This window comes from Osmerus eperlanus, chromosome 12, assembly GCF_963692335.1.
Source record: "Osmerus eperlanus chromosome 12, fOsmEpe2.1, whole genome shotgun sequence".
Lineage (NCBI taxonomy): Eukaryota > Metazoa > Chordata > Actinopteri > Osmeriformes > Osmeridae > Osmerus > Osmerus eperlanus.
The window spans coordinates 3774338-3798906 of NC_085029.1; the positions used below are offsets into that span (position 1 = coordinate 3774338).

Sequence of the window (24569 nt, forward strand, 5' to 3'; positions counted from 1 at the left end):
TCCTCCATATCTAACTGACCGCTGTGGACTCTATACACCGGCATTTGATGCGAGTACGGAGGTGGGGCGGTGGCTTTTTTTGGAAGTGAAGGGTACAGTTTAGGGGCGTACGGAGCCGGAGGTAATTCTATGGGGACTGTTTCAACCTCATCTTCGCGACGTTCGTTTCCCTCGTAATTATAATTTACGGAAGATATGGCTACACCCAAATTGTGACACAATCGCCTGCCATTCTCCCATTCATCACATTCTTTTTTCCATTTTGCTTTTTTGAAAATACCACTCGGGCATGTTCCGAGTGCTTTCTTTGCTTTTATGGCCGCTGACTCGCTTTCAATCATTATCCGTTTTAAGCACATACGGTCCCCTCCATCCCAGTTATTTAGTGTCAAATGTCGTTGCCAGAACTTGTCATACTCGGCACGTACTTGTTTACGTTTATCCTTCTCCGTGCCACTTATTATTTGAGCGACCGCTATGTCATATTGGAAACAAAGGGTTTGACGTTTATCTGACATTTCCTCTAATTTCTGTATACCCTTGGTCAAAGAAGAAAGCACGAGATTGATAAAAATGAGTGATTTCACAATTTGACAACTTGTTAGATTTTGCACAGAAGGCAATTATGGTCCTTGGCGGACACCTAGTGGATCTTTTTATTTTTTATTTTATTTTTTAAAGAACGACAGATCTGTTTAAAATACCGTTCAGCTCAACCCGACTCCACACAAATATTACTTTTTCACAGATATGTTTAAAATACCGTTCAACTCAACCCGACTCCACACAAATATTACTTTTTCACATCAATTCAATTCTGTAACCCTCTTGTACCGGAGAGGACAAAGAAAAGACACACCACACTCCTCTCTATTTTTATTAAACTCAATCTGACTCCACACAAATAGACAGTGAAAAAGACAAAGACAACGAGTTTAGGGACTCTAACCCCTGGAGAGGACTCTAACCTCCCCTTGGACAAGGACAACGAATTTAGGGACTCTAACCCCTGGAAAGGACTCTAACCTCCCCTTGGACAAGGACAACGAGTTTAGGGACTCTAACCCCTGGAAAGGACTCTAACCTCCCCTTGGACAAGGACAACGAGTTTAGGGACTCTAACCCCTGGAAAGGACTCTAACCTCCCCTTGGACAAGGACAACGAGTTTAGGGACTCTAACCCCTGGAAAGGACTCTAACCTCCCCTTGGACAAGGACAACGAGTTTAGGGACTCTAACCCCTGGAAAGGACTCTAACCTCCCCTTGGACAAGGACAACGAGTTTAGGGACTCTAACCCCTGGAAAGGACTCTAACCTCCCCTTGGACAAGGACAAAACACAAAAACGGTTGATTTCCCACCACTGTTGGTTTGACTAGGTACGATGAAACGTAGTAATCGTCTAAATTTGGTTCTCAGTTCCGAATAGCAGTACTTTGAATTAACAGGTGTCTGCTTACCTTTTTTTATGTTGAGGCCTCTGACGATTACGTCTGTCTCCTCGCACCGGTGTATGGGTCTCTCCCCCGATCCGTCGGTCGGGCCGGAACCCTCTGGACTCCCTCTTTTCAGCGTCGGGGTCACCAGTTGAAGGATTCTTTTTCTTTGTGTCTATTCCAATATGTAATGATGGTAATTCAATGACACAAATCTGTGTTCTAGAAAGAGTGGTCTGGAGTCGCAGAGGTCCGATAATATCAGCTTTAATGCAGCAGTTGGAAATCAACAAGTACAAAGCTCTGGGGTTGTCTACGTTTCCCTACCCGCAACAGAGTTTGGGCTGGTTCACGAAGTCCAACTGGCTATCTTTCCCTGCCCCAGCATATATTATACAATGCAATAGAAAACACAAGTATCAAAAAAAGGGTTGAGCTTGTTCTCTCGTGCATCAGGGAGTTGTTCTTGCCTCCGCGTCCCACCTGCTCGGGTGCCATCTCCACCCAGATTCAAGGTTGTTTCTGAAAATGAAAAGATAGAGACACAAAGAACAGCCTGCTTCCCACACTCAGTGTGAGACCCTATGTTTAAGCCTGAGCACACTTCTAAGTTTCATAAGACATAACTTTAATAAGCACAATACATAACTTTAAGACATGCATCCTTCATAAATCCTGTTGTTATATTCACTCGTGCACAGTGCCCGTGATGCATTCAGTGATTAAAATGCCACACATATTAATAACTGGGATTATAGTTAGTGCCGTGCCTGATATGCAGCTGGTGATTACAGTTCTAGAATATGTGTTATAATGTATTATACATTCTTTAGCCGGAACTGGAAATATGGCGCGGCCCTTTTCGCGCTGTCGCTTGCCTCACTGCGCCACTGAGCACTTTTCATAGAGATGAATGGGGACGCCATCTTGAAACAGCAGGCTTGCTGTGTCTACTGTATATAAGTCTATGAGTCTACATGACTTTTTAGGGCGGAAACCTATGGAGGCACTGACTGGTTATGATGGTCGCTTTCAACTAATGCGTACCTTGATTGACAGCTTCCGTTACAGGAAGCACCGAGTAATTCTACACAAACTACACTACATAAACATTTTTAGTTTTTTATATTTTTTGTTCGTCACTTCCTCGTTAAGTCACTGGGAATAAGAGAATCAACGTTGTCGAAGTAAAGTGCCGCCTGTTCAGTGTTATCCAAGTCACTGAACGAGGATTTTTCATAGATGACTTTTAAAATAATTTAAATTCATCATCTACTTAATACTGTAGGGGGTTTAACCCTTGTGTTATCTTCGGGTCGTTCTGACCCATCAGTCATTGTGACCCACCGTCGTATTGCGACAAATATACCGCATACAAAGACAAAGTGAAGCATTTTCTTTTAACCGTTGGGCTGTCTCAGACCCCCCACATTGCGAAGGTTAAAAGAAAATTATTTTTATTTGTTTTTGTATTGGGTAAAATTGGGTAAACACAACGATGGTTCGTTATGAACCTTTGGGTCATGTGACCCGAAGGCAGCACGAGGGTTAATATTGGCCAAACAACCAAAACGAATTCCCCTATGTTTGAAGGAAGAGGGGAAACTGAACAGTGTAACATTAACCAAATAATGCCAATACCAACGGGATTACAGTTATTTGACTTTATGGTTTAAATCAGAGCAAGAATGGTAAAAAGTAAGGTTAAATTAAATAGATATTTAATAACATTGCAAATGAATGAAATCAATTACAAGGCAAACATGTTACAAAATGAAGGTTAACTCTTATCTACTCTACCATGATTATTGTAAATCAAAGAGAAAGCAAGAGGTGAGGAAGGAGAAGGAGTAGGACAAGCCAAAGCTGAGGAGAAAACCTCAGGAGATGAAGAATCCCCAGAACAATGCTTCACAATTCCTTTTATACCCAAGAACAACCAATCACACCACATCTTGACCCTTACTTATCAACATATGACTAGCAATTCTACAGAAAGTTACACACTGAGGTGTGAGAGCCATCAAGTAGAGACTCCATCCAGCAACTCCAGATTTTAGCATATGAGAGGTGGGGGCAGGGTGACACCCAGCCTTAAGGCCGCAATATGCTTCTCCGACTCCGTTTACGGATGGGCGGGCTTACGGATACGGACGGATACGGACAGATAGACTGCGTTTAGGGTTCTCCGTAGGCTGTGGGTGCTGAAAACAATTCACCGCCAGAAGAGTAGGTGGCGCAACGTTTTTTTGTAAGTCGTCGTCGAGTGTTTATTTACCTAGGTTATCGAGAAGTCGGAGCAAATTTACAAATGAGCCGTTTCATCAATAAAATAAGCACATTTTCAGCAGCTACACTGCCCATTTCTCGTCACATTTGAATTCAGATGCTGATTTACATGTACTGTTTAGCTGAAATATGAATTGTAAAAACGTACAGCAATGGCGGTCAAAGGATTCTGTTCGTCCTGTTTATCACGGCAACCCCACCCCTGACGCAAGTGGTTTTTAATACTGACCAATCACAGCCAAGGGGGTATCCGTAACTATCCGAAATTAGGATGGATAGTTAGAAAATTCAGGAGGTGCACGCCGAGCTCTCCGGGGCTCTCGGAGAGCTCGGAGAGGGCATTCCCCGTAGAGGAGGGCGTTCCCATGTGTCCGTTTTTTGGAAAACCGAGAAGCATATATCGGCCTTAACACTACTTCCGACACATCAGAGTAAAAAAGAACCTTTATGGCAGAAATATTGCACAGCTGGTGGAACACGAGGTAAGTATGCAGAAATTTTAAGACAGAAATGTTTAGTGTCAGAACAGAAATAGAATAAGTGTGAGAGAGATTCTTCCTACTCTTGGCAAAAAGAGCAAAGTGGAAATACGTTTCTGTAGAATTTATTTAAACATTTATTACAAGGGTAGTAATGATGATTTTTTAAATTGACTTATTTTATATTATATATAAACATTGCTATATGTTATCATGACAACATATAGCAAATGCAACCTGCTTCAGCAAATGGAAACTCGCCACCAAAGACAGAAACGCCACAGATTGAAACGTTACCACAGTTCACTGTTTGGGACTTGAAGCTTTTCTAGGACTGAAGCTACTCTTCTGATGTGAAAAGGATGGCCTTACTCCTCATTAAACAGATACTCTGATGAACTCAGGGGTTTCCACCACGATCAATGGCCCCAAGCTCTTCAAAATATTTTACAATTAATTATTTGAGAAACTTGAGCACTTTAACATGTTCACAAATAGGAACTATATGCACTATTTCATCAAAGTTGTGTTCAACATCCAAGTCACAGTTTAAAACAAGTACAAAACCTGTTCGATAAGATGGACCAAACACACCAACACAAACCCGGTACAGCTTAAAGAGTTTGTCCATACTGCGTGTCAGGCCTTCATCCTGAAATGGAATCACAACCCAATCATTGACTGCCACAATGATATACTGCACTGCTGTGCCCTAAACTCACAAGGTGGGGTTGGTTCATTCCTGTTGCAGTGTCAGGGCTCTGCAGGAGGCTATTGATGCTGGTTCCTGTCTGAAAAAGACAAAGTACATCCAAAACACAAATTCTCTAATGTATACTTATCCCATGGAACAGAAGATGGAAATTCAGACATTAAAAGTATCTTACTGACTTTATGTCCAAGAAGTAAGACAGAGCTGACTTCATGCTGGATTTAGTTAATCCCTGAGTTCTTCCCGATGCAGTAGGTGGCAAATGATAGGTGAGCATCTTGAAGCCTCTTAAGCACGTTGATTCTAAAGTAAGCACAAATACCAGACAGTCACATCAGAGTTTTTGGCCCATCTAATTATCTGGTCACCCCATTCAGGTGTCTGCCAACATTTCAGCAACAAGTATGGACATGTTTAACATTGGAACATATAATAATTGATTTAATTTGTTGGCAAAAAAAGGTACTAAACAAACTTATTACACGGCTCTTCTTAATGCTGTAGAATGCTCCATTCACTTGAATGGGGCTTCCCAACGTTCTGTGGTCAACTATTTTTGAAATATTTGAACTATTATTTTCGATATTTGACCGTTTCTATGCATAATTGACCGCTGTCAAGGGAAGTTCCTTTTTGCCTCGGATTCATGTCTTTCGTAGCACTCCACAAGTAGTCCGGTAACTTATCAACCCCAGCGTATTCCGTTGCTTAGCGAAGTCAGCTGACCTGAAGCCTACCGGAAAAAAACGTAGCCTACATACCAGGTAATGGTGAGTATGGATGAGTTTACGATTAACTTTAATATTTTGGGGAAATACGGCGATCTGGCCATCGCCAGTGAAGAAAAGACAAAGAGAGTACAGCAGCGTTGCTTTGCGGCATCAGCTGATCTGAATCCAACGTCTTTGAAAGTTCAACGTCTTTGAAAGTTCAACGTCTTTGAAAGTTTAACGTCTTTGAAAGTTCAACGTCATTGAAAGTTCAACGTCTTTGGCGAACTATTTCTCTGCTGATCAACACTATGAATGGTAACAAATAAATAGTAAAAAGACACACTGTGTTAAGTTATTTTTTCGTTTTGGAAAGTAGGCGTGTAATAAGCGGGATAATGTGAACGTATAGAATTGGTTCGCCATGAACGGGCTTGGCAAGACCCCTCCACTTTGCGTCTGGGTGTTGTTCGCCCTACGGTTGCCACCTTCAATACTGAAAAATAAGGGACGCCTGCCGCAGCGGGGGCCACACCCCTCGGGGCCACGATGACCACAGGCCCGATGACGTGCCAGTGGTGGTACATCACAACTTAAAACATGTTTTCATAAAAATATTAAGATTGATACATGGACATTATAAAAAGATATCTGCTATTGAAATCAATGTGAACAGATGCCCTCAGTCTCTCTCTATCACAACTCAAGTGGTCATATCGTCAGCTATGACGATAATAAACATAGGCCAACAAAGTTTGACATTGAGACCACAAAAAATAGGCTTTTGGAGGAACTTGAGAGAACCATATTTTATTAACTTATGAAATTAACAGATCCATAACTTATTAACTTTAAATTAAACAAATGCTTTGATAGGCCTACTCAAAAAAGTATATTGGAAAAAATAGATATAGTGCAGGAGACTTGCATATAAGTGTACTTCTTATTACGTGGGGGGTATCTGGACCTGCTTCCGCCATTCTTTCAAATCGACTCTACGCCAAGAGACCTGCCTTCTTCTGCCTCTGATTGGCCGTGAATCTGATCAAATTAACGATGGCAGCCAGTATTACCCAATCAGGGGCAGAATAGGTTAGTCTTCACAGAAAGCGGGTGGGATGATTAGCATGGGATGCTGCATTGAAGACAACTCGGAAAATACGGGACACACCCCGTCCCGTATTGATTCAAAACGATTTTATGAAATCGTAAACGAAAATGATTTTATTCTCAAATACGGGACGATTCCGTATTTTAAGGGACGGGTGGCAACCCTAGTTCGCCCTGTTGGGGCTTATTTTCCCGATAATGAACGGCGTTCTATACATTATTCCTTACATAACTACAATATTAGTCCTTCACACAACAAAATGCTTCATAAATTAAACAATATGAGGATTTAAATTAAATATTGCTTGCATTTTACCAACACTCTTAAAAGGAGTGCTCCTGATCTCAGATTGTTACCTGTATAAAAGACAGAATAGAATATACTTTATTTGTCATTGTGCATTAGATACTCAACGAAATTTGCTTGTGCAACCAAAAAATAAAATAAAAATATGCTTACATCCACATACACCCTTCAACCACACTAAAGCACATTTAAGCATGCTTGCAACCCCACGCACTCACACATAAATATATTAAAAACAATATAGCTGCAGGCAGCAATGAAGTGTCCAAGCAGATCAAGTGACCCAAAAAACAATATAGATATTGTCTGAACAGCGCCACAAGTACAGCTGCCAAGTTTGCTGTCGATGCATGAAAGAGTTTTTAAGATTAGGCTACCTCATTGTCTGGTTGATTTTGACATGAGGACAAATGCTTGGGCAAATTGGGTGGACCCTGGGTTCATTCAGATCATCAGGGTCAAAAAACTGTACATTCTGTCATTTTTACATGTAAGACTCTCTTTTCAAGGCTGCAAATCCTCAGATTATTGTAGTCAGGATGGCACGCTCAATCCTGATCCTGAGCTCCAGTGCCCTGTATGTTTGAGATGTTTCCTTGTTCCAACACATTTTATTCAAATGAATGCTGTTATCAGAAGCCTGATAACAACCCCATTCATTTTGAATCAGGTGGGTTGGAAGAGCTAAATTTATCAAACATGTGACAGGGTCCCCAGGACCAGGGTTGATAATGAATACTCATTCCAGGGGTGTTCAACCCTGGTCGTCAGTACCCACTGTCCTATGTGTTTTTGATGTTTCCCTTCTCCAACCAGGGGCGCCGGGGGAAAAGTTAGGACGATTCTACAAAAAATAGGTAAAAACTAATATGAAATTACATTATATTATATATCATATAAACCATCATCATTGAGTATATATATATATTTATAATATAATAATACAATTAATGATCTCTTTGTTTTTACTTGTTTGGCAATAAAAGTTAAATATCCCCATTGACCAAAAAGTAAACATCCATATTGACCCCACTGTATCGGTGAAATGGTTTGTTACTGCCTTAGCGCACTTATCACTGACAGTGTTTAGTTGCAGTCAGTAGACGCGCTAGTCACCAGAAATAGTGATTACAATGTCTTCTAGTAAACATAAATCAGGTTTTCAAAAAAGGTCAGAGAAAAAAGAAAGAGGAAAAGACAAAGGAGAGGTTTTCAATCTATAACCCAGTTTTTCACCCAAAAAGGTGGGTAGCAGTTGTCTGTGGCTTAATGTCCATAGTGAAATAAGATACCTAGCTACAGACTAGTGTTAGCCTACATTTCATCAACATTTAATCAGTACAGGGAAACGTTTAGCAAGATATTCATCTTAAATCATTGTCCCGTCTCCCCATAACTGTACACCTCCCTGTCCCAGTGAAGAAGGTGAGCAACATTGTGTTAACGACATGCCAGTTAGCATCATTCCAGGGAGTCTGTGGGGATTCTTTTTACCATAACAAAAAAGAAAAATAAATATTTTTTAATGACAGAAATTCAAACTAATTATTTTCTCACAATGATCAATATGAAAAAATAAAAAATAAACTACTGTCTGTTCTGGATGATGGACAGTTGGAAACAGTGAGTAGCTTACCTAAGCCTGCATGTAAGTTAGAGACATTTAAAATAATCCAGTTTGATACGTTCATTTACATTGAATTATGGCTGTTAAATGACATCTATAGATACAGACTTTATTATTCCCATCATGAAGGGCAATTTATTTGAGAATCCTGAACACACACACACAAAATATTTTGGATCTAATGTATGTAATCAAGTGGTGGTGATGCAGAACGCAGATGGGAGTTATACGAACTCAAACATGTTCTGAGGGCAGAAAGCAAAATTATTGGTTTACAGATTCAACCAATGAAGTTGAAGGTGAAAGCGGGCTCAGAAGACGTTTGTGTTGGGGATCGGAATTGTCAGGACGTTGTGGAGGAAATCTCTGGAATTGTGAAAGGTAAGTGAATATTTAGTTAAAATTCAACGAACTTTGACGTTTGCAAAGATAATTGGCAAACATTGATCCACAGAACTAATAATCATCTTACTGTATGCATTACAATTGATTTGACTCCTTAACAGTAATCTCCCGTTCTAGCTAGCTAGCTAACGTTACACCATGAGCAGTTTAGCTTAGCTGCAACGTTACTGTAGATGTGGTAAAACGCGCTTAAAAAAAAATGTTAGCCCGCTTTCTATAAAGCCATTAAGCGACGATATAATTGCTACAGACATTTAAACTATGTATTAATCTCCGCTGCAAAGATAGCACTGTGCTATAGTTAACTATGCGCTGCTCTCAGGGCAGGACTATGCGCTGCTCTCAGGGCAGGACTATGCGCTGCTCTCAGGGCAGGACTATGCGCTGCTCTCAGGGCAGGACTATGCGCTGCTCTCAGGGCAGGAGTGCGCCATGGGTTCGTTTCCTGCTTCTATATTTAGTCAACTGCGCTGCTCTCAGGGCAGGAGTGCGCCATAGGTTCGTTTCCTGCTTCTATATTTAGTCAACTGCGCTGCTCTCAGGGCAGGAGTGCGCCATAGTTTCGTTTCCTGCTTCTATATTTAGTCAACTATGCGCTGCTCTCAGGGCAGGACTGTGCGCTGCTCTCAGGGCAGGACTATGCGCTGCTCTCAGGGCAGGACTATGCGCTGCTCTCAGGGCCGGACTATGCGCTGCTCTCAGGGCAGGACTGTGCGCTGCTCTCAGGGCAGGAGTGCACCATAGGTTCGTTTCCTGCTTCTATATTTAGTCAACTGTGTGCTGCTCTCAGGGCAGGACTGTGCGCTGCTCTCAGGGCAGGACTGTGCGCTGCTCTCAGGGCAGGACTATGCGCTGCTCTTAGGGCAGGACTGTGCGCTGCTCTCAGGGCAGGAGTGCGCCATAGGTTCATTTTTCGTGAGTGTTATTGTTCTGTACAAAGTAATAAGTACATGTATGCTTGTACGTATAACTTGAATTTTGTACCTTAATTATTTTTTTATTTTGTTTTTAATTGTATTTTTTACTTTTCCAGGTTAATGGAGAATATTTGGCTTGAAGGGATAAGGCGAAAGTTAAAGAAAGTAAAGGATGCCCAAGTCATTCAACAGGTCATACCTTTTTCTGGGGAGGAGAATGATTTCATGCAGGGTTACATTAAGAAACTGGAAGAGGAAACAAAAAGCATCTTCAAGTCCCCTGTGTCAAGTCATAAAGACTACTTTTACTATGGATGTGAAAGATCAACCAAAGCAAGGGGGAAAAGCAAAGGAGAACCAACAAAGACAAGAGCTAATTCTTGCATAGCTTATGTGTCCTTCAAAATAATCAAAGATGGTAGTTTCACAGCTGCTGTGGTCAACAAAATGCTTCAACATAATGGACATGATGTGTGCATGAAAGAAGAGGGAGTAAAAAATCGGATTGACCCAGAGTTAATAACCTTCATTGAAATGTGGCTCGATCAAGGACTGTCAATTTCAGAAACACTTTTAAAATGTGTGGACTGGGCAGAGTGTCATGGACATATGGACAAATATAATCGGCGATATTATGTTACACCTGAAGATATCCGATTAATCAAGAAGACCATTAATGCTCTTAGTTGTCCTGATGCGAAAGACTGCATTAGTGTGGACAAGCTAGTCACGTCCGAGCTGCAGGAAAACATTTGTTACTACCAGCCTTTGAGTGAAAATCAACCACTAATAATTGTAGTGCAGACACCCTGGCAAAAGGATATACTTAGAGAACATCCCCATACCATGGTATTCATGGATGCTACTTACAAAGCCATGACATCATATGGTTATGCATTTTATGCACTTCTTTTGACCAACAGTATTGGGAGAGCAGTCCCATTTGCTTACTTTGTTGTTAGTGAGGAATCAGCAGACATACTTGCTATCTGCTTGGAAAAGCTTGCAAAACACAACCCAGGATTTCTTCCCAGGTCAGAAGCTAAAAACTTAGGGTAGCAAAAATAAAGTTTTGGCAGCAAAACTTTATTTTTACACAAGCTGTTCATTTTGACAAACTCTACAGATGTTGACATATCTTAATTCCTTCTCAATTCCTCATTGTGTAGGTCGATAATGATTGACCGTGACCTTAAGGAACTCAATGCCATAAGAAGAGTTTTTCCAACAGCCAAGGTTCTTCTTTGCTGGTTTCATGTACTCCAGGTAGATTTAATATATCTTTTGTACTGGAAAATATATATATATATTGGGCCTTTAATTAGCCTTATTGAGTTACAATTAAGGAATTTATCACTAGTCACAGACATATTCATTTTCAAAATAAAATTTGATTTAAAAGGTCATGTAAAAATTATAACATCATGACTAGCTTTTGAATGTTTTTGTAGGCTGTCCATAGGTGGATGGTTAGAAGAGATGGAGGGAACTTGCCAGTGAATCAACGAAATATTGTGATTCAAGCAATGGTGTCACTGAAATCCTGTTTAACGGTAATATTTGTATATAATAAATCACTTTATTCTTTAGAAAGTTCAGTACATGGAAATAAATCTTGAGTTGTATACTATGGATTTTAAAGGGATTGGTCAAGTTTATATTTATGTTGTTTTGGACCCCATTATGTTTCATTACATGGAAGAAAAAAAACCTCTGAACCATTATTCAAAATATATATTAATATCTTCAAAAGATCTATTGTGTTCTATTGAAGAAATAAAGTCATATAGGTTTGGAGTGACATGAGGTTGAGTAAATTATAATATAAGACACAATGACAATTTTCAGCTTTGGGTGAACTACCCCTTTAGATGTGTGTAAAATAAAGTGGCATAACTTTACAATGTTGTGTCTTATTTCTTCACAGGAAGAAGAGTTTAACAGCATGTCAGCTAGAAAGTGCGAAGAGCTCGATACCTGTCTAGGTAGTTCACATGTATCGACCTACCTCAAGAATCATTGGATTTGTTTTGGAGATTTGTGGTCCAACTTTGGCAGGTCATTCTATCACCATAACAGCGAAACCAACAACAAGGCAGAAAGGTCAACTATTAAAATTATAGCACAATACCCTCAACTTACACTTGAAAATATAGTGTAAATAACATGATATTCATGACAAATATTCATTAAGGATGTTCCAAGTTTATTAACTTTTGTACACAGATTTTTCCTCACAATGAAGTATCAGTTTCTTAAGGGAAGGATGAAAAGCAGGATTGATCAGCTTCTTCGCCTACTGTGTGGTGATGTCCAAAAATATTACGGGTAAATATAAGTTAATTGTATTACTATTTTTTTGTGGTACCCTGATTATATATTGCATAGATATTACCTCTGGCCACTACCTGTTGCCATTATCAACTTGTTTGGATACAGGAAGCTCTGTTGTTGATTGTTGTAAAACTAATCCAATATAAAACAGTATACAAAGAGTTCCCCCCCCTTTGTTCTATACAGTTGTTTCCCCCCCCCCCCCCATTTATTTGTATTAGTTTATAGCCTATGAAATCTATACAAATGTCTAAGGGTATTTGCTTTTCATTTAATTATTACATCAGTTGACCATTTCCTAACTTTAGCTCTTCCAACCCACCTGATTCAAAATTGGGGCCGGGGTGGGGGCCGGGGTGGGGGCCGGGGTGGCAGGACGCACAGACCTAGTTGGCTTTAGAGGGCTGTCAACGGGGCATGGAAGCTCCTATTGGGTCAAACAAGGTGTCAATCGAAAGGGGAGGGTTCAACGGACATTTTGATGCCTTCATATTGTAAATACTCCGTTGCTAACCGGAGAAAAGAACACTTTTATGTGAACAAGTTGTTTCTTCCGTCGGCTAACTTGCATAATGAAACAAAGGATAATGGCTATTCATGAACGTAAAACATTGTATTTGGACGAATTACTTTACATGGTTAGATACTTTGAACCCTTGGGACTGTAAGCAGATCAAGTTTTGATGGCATGATTTGCACACCTGGACCTATTTGAACCATTTAGGGTGAGTAAAACTTTTTTCTTTGGCATTGTTGAAGGAATGTTCACCGGAAAAAGACGTTGACTTTGCTTGCTATTGCGACTTGATCTTGAATTGGTTTATTTCAATGGAAGCACAAGAATCGTAGCTTTCCAATGATGTATAACATGTGTAGCGTCTAAAAAATATATTTGTTAGAATTTAGTGCGTAGTAACTGAGGGAGGGGGGGGCAGCATTTTTGTAACGCGGGCGAAACAGGAGCGTAAATTACGACTTACAATTCCTACGCTCCCATCAAAATGATAAACGGTAAGGTTTTCATTATCTGTGAGGTAGGATTCACTGTCAACTATTTTTCTTGCTGCTTCTGCCCTAAGGTCTTGAATTCCAAGTCCTTGTTTCTCTGCAATGTTCTGTGAGAAAATGAGGTGTTTGCACACAGATCCACATTGGAATCTTTTACAATTGCATTTATGCATCACCAGGTCAACTCTGTGAGATTGTGTGCTTGTATCGGGTGGAACCAAACACACTCCATTTTCATGCATCTCCACTTTTGAGTCCAGGCCTTTTGCAACCATAGACTGGGCGACATTAGTTGTCTCTTCAGTTTGCTCCCTTGATTCGTCCAGTTTCTTTAAAGAGTCTAAATTTTGCACATGCATTGCAAATAGCTATGGAGAGGTATGTGTGTGTTTTAGTTCACAACATTCTCTACACAACATCTTGCGAGAACATATCCGATGATTCCCACTGCTTAATGTCCAGTGAGGAAAAAAAGGTTACACTGAAAGGCATGCTCACAGATCTTCATCAGTGGAGCCAATCAGAAAAATGTCCTGAGGATAAGGAAGTGTACAGTTTAGTACAGAGAGCGCACAAATTCGTTTTTTCACAGTTTAGCATACTGTCAAGAAAGAGAAAAGTGACTGCACTTCATAATTATCGTAAAAGTTTTTTCTTTGAGGCATGTGTCAATGAACTCAAATGTGCCCCCCATTAAACCAGGCCCAGGTCCATGGGTTGCCTGTCCAAACGTCTCCCAGTTGCCCTTTAAGGTGGTCAAAAGTGTTTCTAGTGTGGTCAAGCATTATCACTCTTGACCTAGTCGTAACCCTCTTTTCCTGACTCTCACATTCGTAGCAATAGCAAAAGGTTCACTGGCCCTTCTCCACCAACTCCTGCAACGTACGACTGGATTCTGGAGCAGCACAACACATGCTCCAGTGGTACCACGTACTTCCTTTCCCCAGCACCCTTAGGGCGTGCGAGGTTCTCTCGATGACCTTGAATGGTCCTGTCCATAAATGTACAACAGGCTTCCCCGAACATCTGATGATGTATTGGGGCAGGTGGGGCAGGGTCTTCAAGGGGAAGGGGGGGGCAGACCACTCCTAGGTCTGATGAGGCATAGGGGCAGATGGGGCAGGGTCTCCAAGGGGAAGGGGTAGATCATCCAGTGAGAAGGGGGGGGGGACAGGATCTCCAGGGGAATGGGGCCTTAGAACAGGGGTTAGGTAGTCAGACCCGCCGGTCTGACTCGTCCTGAAACAGAAAAGAGTTAAAGTCCCAACATCACCTTATCTCCCATGATCAAGCAGTAACTGAGTCAAATGAGATGCGAACAGTCGAACACCAATGATTAAACACAGAAATTGAAATCAAGAACCCATTTGAGGATTTAAAGTGGATATTTTTAAAGTTCAAATAAATCCCTCCTTTCACACCCTTATAAGGTGTGACAACAAACCCAAATTTTAAAAATATCCCATTACCGATTACACAATGTTGACATACAAATCAACAATAATGATGAGACTATGCAGCGTTATGGCCAAGTGGTGTGGACACACTGGACACAGTGGGAAAACCCGAATGATGTTATAGGGGAAAACCCACCGTCACTCCACAGTGGACATTCGACATCCATGTATCCACGGCAGACCTGGACATGCTCACAGGCCCCCTTCATCACATACATACAACTTTAGCCAAGCTTTTAGAATTGTAATAAAATAAAATAAAATAAAATTTGAAACAAATAGAAAAACCAGAAATTAGACAGGATATTTTAAAGTTCTCATAAGATCCCTCCTTTCATTGATAACTTTAATCAATACCCAATCTCCTCGTTTGACTCCTCCACTCTTTGGTTTACTGCTTCACCTGGAACAGAATTTAGCAGAAGACATCTCTTTTCTAGTTAGCATTTTTTATAAAATTGGTTAACCATTTGATTCGCCTCTTCATCATGCTATGTGAAAGGTTTAAGTTGTGGTATTACATATGATCTCCAATAAATCAATTCAAATGGTGTTATGCATCTGGTATAGGACTGGGAAAGACTTCAATTCACATAGTAAACATACTGTATCTATAATTACCAGGCAGTATTTTCCCTTCAGTTTTCTTATTGTTGAGCAAACACATGTAACAGCATCTAATAACGAGCCCCCATATTCAACTCCTATTAGTCATGCCTAGAAATGACAATCTGTTTCTTTGTTCCCTTCTTTAGAAAATCAACTGTTAGTCTAATTTCTTTCACTCTGTGAACGAGCTTAAAACAGTTAAGTTTAAGACCAATATTGTTTTAGATTGTCTATTTTACCAAATCACACCTCTTTTTATCAAAGATATGATAAAAGCAATTTTCATTATGCCAAACCAGAATCCGTATGCTTCTTAAATGAAATATAGACCAAATAATGTTCTTAATGTAGCTATTAACCAAACATTTTTCCCAAATATATTTTCTATAAAGGTCAGATAGGTAGAACTTCATAACTCGTTTTGCTGCAGTTCAAAACGAGCCAATTAGCTCAAACCATCATAACCACAATTTATCAGACTTGATGAGTGTTCCCAAATTATTTCAGAACTGAATGTTATAATAATCCTCTTCATGCACTAATACCATTTATTAATACAACATCACAGCCTAACTGTTTATCCCAAACAGTATGCCAGGCTTTGATAAAACTCTCAAATAAAACTTAAAACCAAATTACAATTAAACTCCAAATAAAAGTACATTTAGTTATTTTCTCTTTCTCATTTTTAACCAAATTACATCTAATACCTTTATCAAAACTCTTAAAAACCCTAGATTTTACTATTTTGACTTAAAATGTTATCCCATATACCTTTCCAATTGCTTCCTCATAATTTTTCACATACATTTCCTCAAACCATTCTTTGACCAACACAGCTGGTTTGCTCTAGTATAACTCTTCCAATTGTATTAGAACCAATTTATAAACCAGGGGTTCAATTTCTGCATTTTTACTGAATACCCTCACACATCACAGATTTTCCACCTATAAATCCAAGTTCTGGTCGGAAAGGCTTAAAAAAAAAAAACTCCCTGTTTGGCTAGGAATTATAACAAATGTTGATCACGCATTTGTTAACCACCAAACTTGGGATTCATCTAAACGAACACATCTATCAGCATTAATACTCACATAATTATGCAGAACTAGAGAGGGTACAATTTCTGGGGAAATTTTAGGGTGTGCTTGCTTGCGTCGGTTGGACAGGGGTCCGTTTTTTAATGACATTTTTACAACTGATATTTCTGTATTTTATATAAAAATGCATACTTATTATTTATAAAGATTACATAGATTTAAAAGCATTTTTTTTTGCTGCTCATTTACAACTGAAAATACGAGTGAAGTGTAGAATGAAATAGATGTCTTCTCATTTCCCCTGCAAGAGGCAGCCTCATCGTTGAATCAAAACGAATAAATTTGGCAGACCGGTGTACAAAATGACCTAATCTCTAAGACTTAAACGTCCTTTTAAGTTTTCCCTTCTCGTGATATTTTCAGGCATTTAGCCTACTCATATTGCATTCATTCATGAATAAAGAACCCCCTTTGAAGATTATTCTACGACGTTACCGGCAGTAGAAGATGGAATCGCGATTCAAACAGTACCATCTGCTAACTGAAAATATGCTCCCAAAAACGTAAATAAGCTTGACATTTATTTAGTGGAAAATCGCTCATTCATAAAAAGCTCACTGGTAGCGATCATTGTCAGTAACAACGCAAAATGCGATATAGCCCTGTGTGGAGAAGCTGCCCCGGTAAATTGTACTACTACGGTACAGTACTAGACTACTGCTGTGTTCGTCTCGGTAGCGATTGCGTTGGTTGAATTGGATTTAACGTTCCGTTGTACGGTTTAGGCTGAAATTAATTATTTTCATGAACAGATTGACAAAGTTTAGGCTGTGGCAATGAAGTTCAGGTTAGTAGTTAGATAGACTTTTGATTTAAGTAAGGGGAGTGCCGAACATGTTCTGTCGCCGTTTGACTTCCTACAGCTGTGTAGATGTTTTTGTAGTGTCTCGCGTAGGCTACAGCGTTGCAGTGATACACTGGATTGAAACCACAGGTAATGATAATTTCACTCACATATCGTTTACTTGTAATCTAATGTCATAATAAATCTTACAACGAAAATGTATATGTGAGGAATGTTTATTTTAACGATTGAAAACAGATAACGCTACATCATAGACCACTGTAGTATGTGTTGCCCGGGCAACACAGGCTAATGTCATGATGCTAATACTTCAGTGAAATAGTAGACTACTGTTTCCGAAAGTAGATGTACTTCCTTAATAATATCATCTTATACTGTACATTACACATCACAATTGTGTGTCATATCACAAAGTAAAATGAGTAAATAGTTATCACCCTGGCCTCTTTGCTTGTGGCGTTTCTGCAGCTGCCTTGCAGTAAAGCTATAGTTAGCCTAGCTATCCCCCAAGTTAACAGATGCGAAACTAATGTTCTGCCAAAGGTAGTCACGCGTGTTTTCGTGACGTTAGTGACGTAGTGACGTTAGTAACGTCAGTGACTGTGGCTAGCAAATTAGCCACCGTTAGCGTCACTTTTCGCCACAAAAACTTAACTTCAGCCTAAACCATGCAACGGAACGTAAATTCCAATACAAGCAACTCAATCGCTACCAAGACGAAACTTTTGACACCTACGTTGTCTATGTAGGCCAAATATTGACTGAGTTTTAGGGGGGCGAAAATAAACAATAAATAATAATAAATATATATGTGAGAGAACAAAGGTTGTGCTCTCGCCGAAGGCTTGAGCACACCCAAGTATACCCTCTGGGATCACCTTTGTAAGATCTCAAGTAACGGGACTCTTTTAGACCCCACCTTTCTCCAACTCTCCTCGGGATTTCTGTAACTTCTTGGTCAAAGAAAAAAGCACGATATTGATAAAAGTGAGTGATTTCACAATTTGAAAACTTGTTAGACTTTGCACTGAAGGCAATTATGGTCCTTGGAGGACACCTAGTGGATTTATTTATTTATTTATTTATAAAGAACGACAGATATGTTTAAAATACCGTTCAACTCAACCCGATTCCACACAAATATTACTTTTTCAGGGACTATGACCCTTTTGTACCGGAGAGGACAAAGGAAAGAAAAAATAAATACACACAAGACAAATTCAGGGACTCTAACCCTTGGAGTGCTCCTTTTTTAAACACAAAACAAGTTCAGGGACTCTAACCCTTGGAGTGTATTTTAACCTCTCCTTTTTTAAACACAAAACACGTAGGCCTACAGGGACTCTCACCCTTTTTGAAGAGGACTCTAACCTCTCCTTGACAAAGACAAACCACGTGTTAGGACTCTCACCCTTTTGAAGAGGACTCTAACCTCTCCTTGACAAGACAAAACACGTATAGGGACTCTCACCCATTTGAAGAGGACTCTAACCTCTCCTTGACAAGACAAAACACGTATAGGGACTCTCACCCATTTGAAGAGGACTCTAACCTCTCCTTGACAAGGACAAAACACGTGTAGGGACTTCCACCCTTTTGGAGAGGACTCTAACCTCCCCTTGACAAAGACAAAACACAAAAACGGTTGATTTCCCACCACTGTTGGTTTGACTAGGTACGATGAAACATAGTAATCGTGTAAATTTGGTTCTCAGTTCCGAATAGCAGTACTTTGAATTAACAGGTGTCTGCTTACCTTTTTTTTATGTTGAGGCGCCTCTGACGATTACGTCTGCCTCCTCGTACCGGTGTATGGATCTTTCTCCCGATCTGTCGGTCGGGCCGGAACCCTCTGGACTCCCTCTTTTCAGCGTCGGGGTCACCATTTGAAGGATTCAAAATCTATGTGTCTATTCCAATATGTAATGATGGTATTCAATGACACAAATCTGTGTTTAATTACTTTAATAAGCACAATGCATAACTTTATTAAGCACAATATATTCTTTACTTATGGCAGACACCACAAATGCTTTACCTTTCTAAAGAAAGCAAGAAACACTTGTTGTATTTATAGTTTTATAACTCAAACCAACAGAAAACTATAGGTATAAACCTGTATTGTACCTACCAAGTGAAGTGAAGAGTAGAAGTGCTAGTCTTTCTCTTTCCTCATGAATTGAAGGGCAGTTATTATACCCCTGGTCCCCACGAAGAAAGGCCTCTGCAAACTTCCAAAAAAGTGACAAAGTTTTAATGTTGTCCTTAAGGGATAGTTTGCCCAAAAATGAAAATTCTGTCATTTACTCAGCTTGTATTTTATAAAATTGTAATGTTTTACCACAGCTGTAAAGATGCCACAAGAAATGCTATATCTCTGAATGGCATGCTCCCTTGTGCAAATGTCCCATGGTCCCTGGCATCCCTTTGCAGTGGCAAATGTCCTGTTTAGATGGATACCACATGTACAGGACAGGTTAGATGAAATATAGTTAAAAAGTCAAATAGAGAAACCTTTTATATACATACCCCCAATTCTCAGCTATTTTCTGACCATTCTCTTTCTGCTCACCAAAAGAGTTTAGGTAGGTTATTGTTCTACTCACGATGTTGCAGTGCTAAACAGAAAATGAAAATAGCTGGGTCAAATTGTATCAAACTCTGCAAGATAATGTTTGTGTGTATTACTTTAAATTTTGCAAAACAATTACAAAAATTCTTACTTACAAAAAAGTCCAGTGATTCCCTCCCTCCAGGTATGGACCAATTACAACTTCTGCTTTTTCAAGAATGTTATTCTGCAAATTAAAGAAAAAGCTACATGAAACACTGCCATCTTGGATAGGAAAACAACATGTAATTTTTGGTAGACCATGTGCACTTGATTGCAATAGAACTACCACACTGTTTTGTATATTTGCTAAGAATACTACATCCAATTCACACCAAAAAAAGAATGTTGTAAAAGTAATTCTTACCTTGACATAACTATGAGTTGTTGCCCTGACGTTCCCATCAAGAATATTGTTCAAGGTGTGGGTATTGATTGCCATTAAACCTGGTGTCTTCTAAATTACAAATGAAATGTTGTGTATTAAAAATTTAGCTAGTTAAAATGAATGCCATTAGTTTAATTCAGTATTTGTTTTCTGACATAAAATGTCAGAAAACAAAAACATTATATTACCATGCTGAATAGGTGAAACATCCATGATCTGATCAGGTTTATGTAAAAATTTAAAGAAAAAAAGTTAACAGGAATATAATAATACAAAAACTATATTTATAAATATACAGTACGTGAAATTTATAAAATGTAATAGAAAGATTTATTTTTTACCTCATCGGGAAGTTCCTGGTTTTCCAGAAGGGACTGAAAGCTGGAGATATATAGGGAATATGGCCCAATTTTCCCAATTTGTGTTTTGGTGCTTAACTGTCCCGAAATCAATTGGCGTAGAACTATATGGGAATATGAACAAACCATTGTTTTTTCCTCTTTTGGCAGGTGAAATATATTATGTAATACATCAGTTGTAATTGTTTCATAAAAGCCTCTGTGAAAACATACACACATACTACGGCAGCGTATTGCTGCCACACCAGAAAAAAAAAAACGGATCAGTATCACGTTATAACGTGATATGTTTCTTGTTATAACAAGATGTTTATCATGTTATAAAAAGTTATTTTCACGTTATAACGTGATGCAAACGTATCTTGTTATAACGTGAAACGTATCTTGTTATAACGTGAAACTTATCTTACACACAGTTAAAAAGAAAGGGTTGAAAAAATTAAAAATACACAGTGCTATGTAAAACATGGTTTAAACACAGGAAGAAAATTATTGTATGTGCTTACCATTCATTTTGCTTGAACTCAGTGGTTACTTGTTTAAAGGGCAAAATAATGCACATTAGTCTGCTCCTGCCCTGAGAGAAACACATATTACAGTAAAAATACAAACACAAAACAAACATATGGCGCACTCCTGCCCTGAGAGCAGCGCATAGTCCTGCCCTGAGAGCAGCGCATAGTCCTGCCCTGAGAGCAGCGCACAGTCCTGCCCTGAGAGCAGCGCATAGTCCTGCCCTGAGAGCAGCGCACAGTCCTGCCCTGAGAGCAGCGCACAGTTGACTAAATATAGAAGCAGGAAACAAACCTATGGCGCACTCCTGCCCTGAGAGCAGCGCAGTTGACTAAATATAGAAACAGGAAACGAACCTATGGCGCACTCCTGCCCTGAGAGCAGCGCACAGTTGACTAAATATAGAAACAGTAAACGAACCTATGGCGCACTCCTGCCCTGAGAGCAGCGCACAGTCCTGCCCTGAGAGCAGCGCACAGTCCTGCCCTGAGAGCAGCGCATAGTCCTGCCCTGAGAGCAGCGCATAGTCCTGCCCTGAGAGCAGCGCATAGTCCTGCCCTGAGAGCAGCGCATAGTTAACTATAGCACAGTGCTATCTTTGCAGCGGAGATTAATAAATAGTTTAAATGTCTGTAGCAATTATATCGTTGCTTAATAGCTTTATAGAAAGCGGGCTAACATTTTTTTTAAAGCGCGTTTTACCACATCTACAGTAACGTTGCAGCTAAGCTAAGCTAAACTGCTCATGGTGTAACGTTAGCTAGCTAGCTAGAGCGGGAGATTACTGTTAAGGAGTCAAATCAATTGTAATGCATAATTTTAACTAAATATTCACTTACCTTTCACAATTCCAGAGATTTCCTCCACAACGTCCTGACAATTCCGATCCCCAACACAAACGTCTTCTGAGCCCGCTTTCACCTTCAACTTCATTGGTTGAATCTGTAAACCAATCATTTTGCTTTCTGCCCTCAGAACATGTTTGAGTTCGTATAACTCCCATCTGCATGCAGAACTGTACATAATGTGGGTCAATGTTCTATAGTGTTGGTGTCATGTATTGGTATATGGCATATTTTTATATATACTGTATATATCACAGTATATATGTATATATCACATGCATTGTGTACATCCTACAGAGCCAGGGCCCTCTCAGGTAGAGCTAGAAGGAGGAAGACGTGTGGAAGCACAGGAAGAAGGGAAAGAAAGTTACAGTGATGATGAGGATGAGAGATGCATGGTGGAAGAAGACAGAAGTCATAAAAAGGATGTTGACCCAGGTTTGTGGCCAGCAGATTTGACTGACAGGGACAAGAAGGCTTTTGTGAGGGCACTGGCCAGCAGAGATGATGATGATGTACGTACACATGCAGACTTGCATGTACAAATCACCAACAGTAAAGGAGCTTTTGATGGGACAGTTAGGTCCTAGATTTGTGGTGACAACAGCTGCGCAGAGGGGGCCCAATGAGATTTTTTTGTCATGGGGCCCAAAATTCCTGGCAGTGCCCCTGTCTCCAACACACATGATTGAAATGATTGGGTGGTTATCAAGCTCTGTGGAAGCCTTATAACGAGCATTAATTTGAATGAGGTGTGCTGAAGCATTTAAAACATACAGAGCAGTGGACCCTGATGACCAGGATTGAACCCCCCTGGTCTATACTGTCATCTGTTTCTGACACCTCCTCTATTTTAGGATGAATTTTGACAATTCCAGATATAATATTTGAGAACAACTATTTGATTCAGGGTTCTTGAGCAAGTTAGCAAGTCATTTGAGTATGACTGCAGGAAATCCAGACATCAATAAAATATAATTTATTTCTGCCCCCCTAAACACTTTCTCGCAAGAAGCCGCACCCCCTAAACACTTTCTCGCAAGAAGCCCCACCTCCTAAACACTTTCTCGTAAGAGGTCCCACCCCCAAAATGCTTTCTCATCAGATGTCCTTCTACCAAAACATTTTCTCGCGAGAAAAAAACCCACAAAAAAAAAAAAAACATTCTTTATATTCTGGAATGTGTTTGATCATACAATCAAGAGGTACATGTTATTCTCAGGCAAAATTCTCACCAGAAGCCGCACCCCCTAAACACTTTCTCGCAAGAAGTCCCATCCCCTAAATGCTTTCTCACAACAAGTCTTTCTTCCAAAACATTTTCTCGCGAGAAGAAAACACATAAATTCAGTCTTCATATTCTGGAATGTGTTTGATCATACAATCAAGAGGTACATGTTATTCTCAGGCAAAATTCTCACACTCACTCCAAAAAAAAGACATCAAACACATCAAAGTCAAAACGTCTGGGCCAGGGTTCACATTTCAGACATGTCTGGCTTGAAATCAGACCCTCCAGGAATTCGCGATGTTGCGATCGCACCAATTCACGCAAATTCAACGATTCAGCGCGAATTCAGCGCGACGTTGCAATTTTAACCAATCACCACAATTTTCCCGCAACTTTGACCAATCATCGTCGTCTCCCACAACTCTCTCCAGTAGGGGTTAAATCCAGTGTTGCGCCTGAACGCGTTCATTGAACAAAAGTTCATGAACTCGTTAATAATTTTGGTGAACGTGAACATACTGTATTACTGCCTGATGAACGATACTGTGAACGCGTTCATTCTGGTGTCTGTGAACTCTTTCACTCTTTTTAATTTCGTTCAATAAGGTGCCAGATTTCTAGAGACTTCCAGGCAAAAAACACACCGTTAACAGTCCTGTATCCAGGGTTGCCCAACCAGTCAATTGCTGCATGTGCTTTCTTCTACTGTCTATGCCTGGCAAGCGTGAGAGCGCAGAGTTGTGTAGGGGCCCGAGAGCGGTATTGCAGACAGATACAGATTTCAATCTTTTTTGTTAAAAAAAGGGAGATTCCTCCCTTCAATGCATGCGAATGTAAATCCTGGTTGGATAAGGATTAAAAATGTGATATGATGAAAATTGGCATGTTGGTAAGGTTATTTAGGGGACCATTTCTCTATGGTTTTATTCTTTGATGAATGTTTGTTAATTACTTCATTTTCAACCAATAACTCAATAAAAATTTCAAAGAGGGAAATTTGCTACTTTTTATCGCAACTTTCACTTGCTCCCCTAATTTCATCGCAACAAACACCTAAAAAACACCGCAACTTTCATCGCAACTTTTTGGAAAAGCTCCCGCAAAATCAGGAATTTTTGCCCGCAACTATCACAAAAAAGGCCCGCGAAATCCTGGGGGGACTCCCAGAAAAAGTCCCCCCAGAAAAAATAAATCCCATTCTGATTCTGATTCTGAAATGAACAAAGTAACAAATAGGCCGCAAGGTGAACCACAAAAAGTCTTTTAAAAAATGATTCCCGCTCCACTGTCTGGCATCTACACAATCTTTAGCTCAT

At 39.9% G+C, this 24569-nt stretch overlaps 1 long non-coding RNA gene across 1 annotated transcript; it reads right to left on the minus strand.

Moving 5' to 3' along the window:
* Positions 1-19421: 19421 nt before the first annotated feature.
* Positions 19422-21317, minus strand: LOC134031227 (uncharacterized). Its single transcript, XR_009931853.1, has 7 exons — positions 21171-21317; positions 20647-20768; positions 20285-20374; positions 20034-20104; positions 19836-19924; positions 19648-19750; positions 19422-19537 (listed from the first exon to the last, which is right to left on the minus strand). It is a non-coding gene; the product is annotated as an uncharacterized LOC134031227 (long non-coding RNA).
* Positions 21318-24569: the final 3252 nt, after the last annotated feature.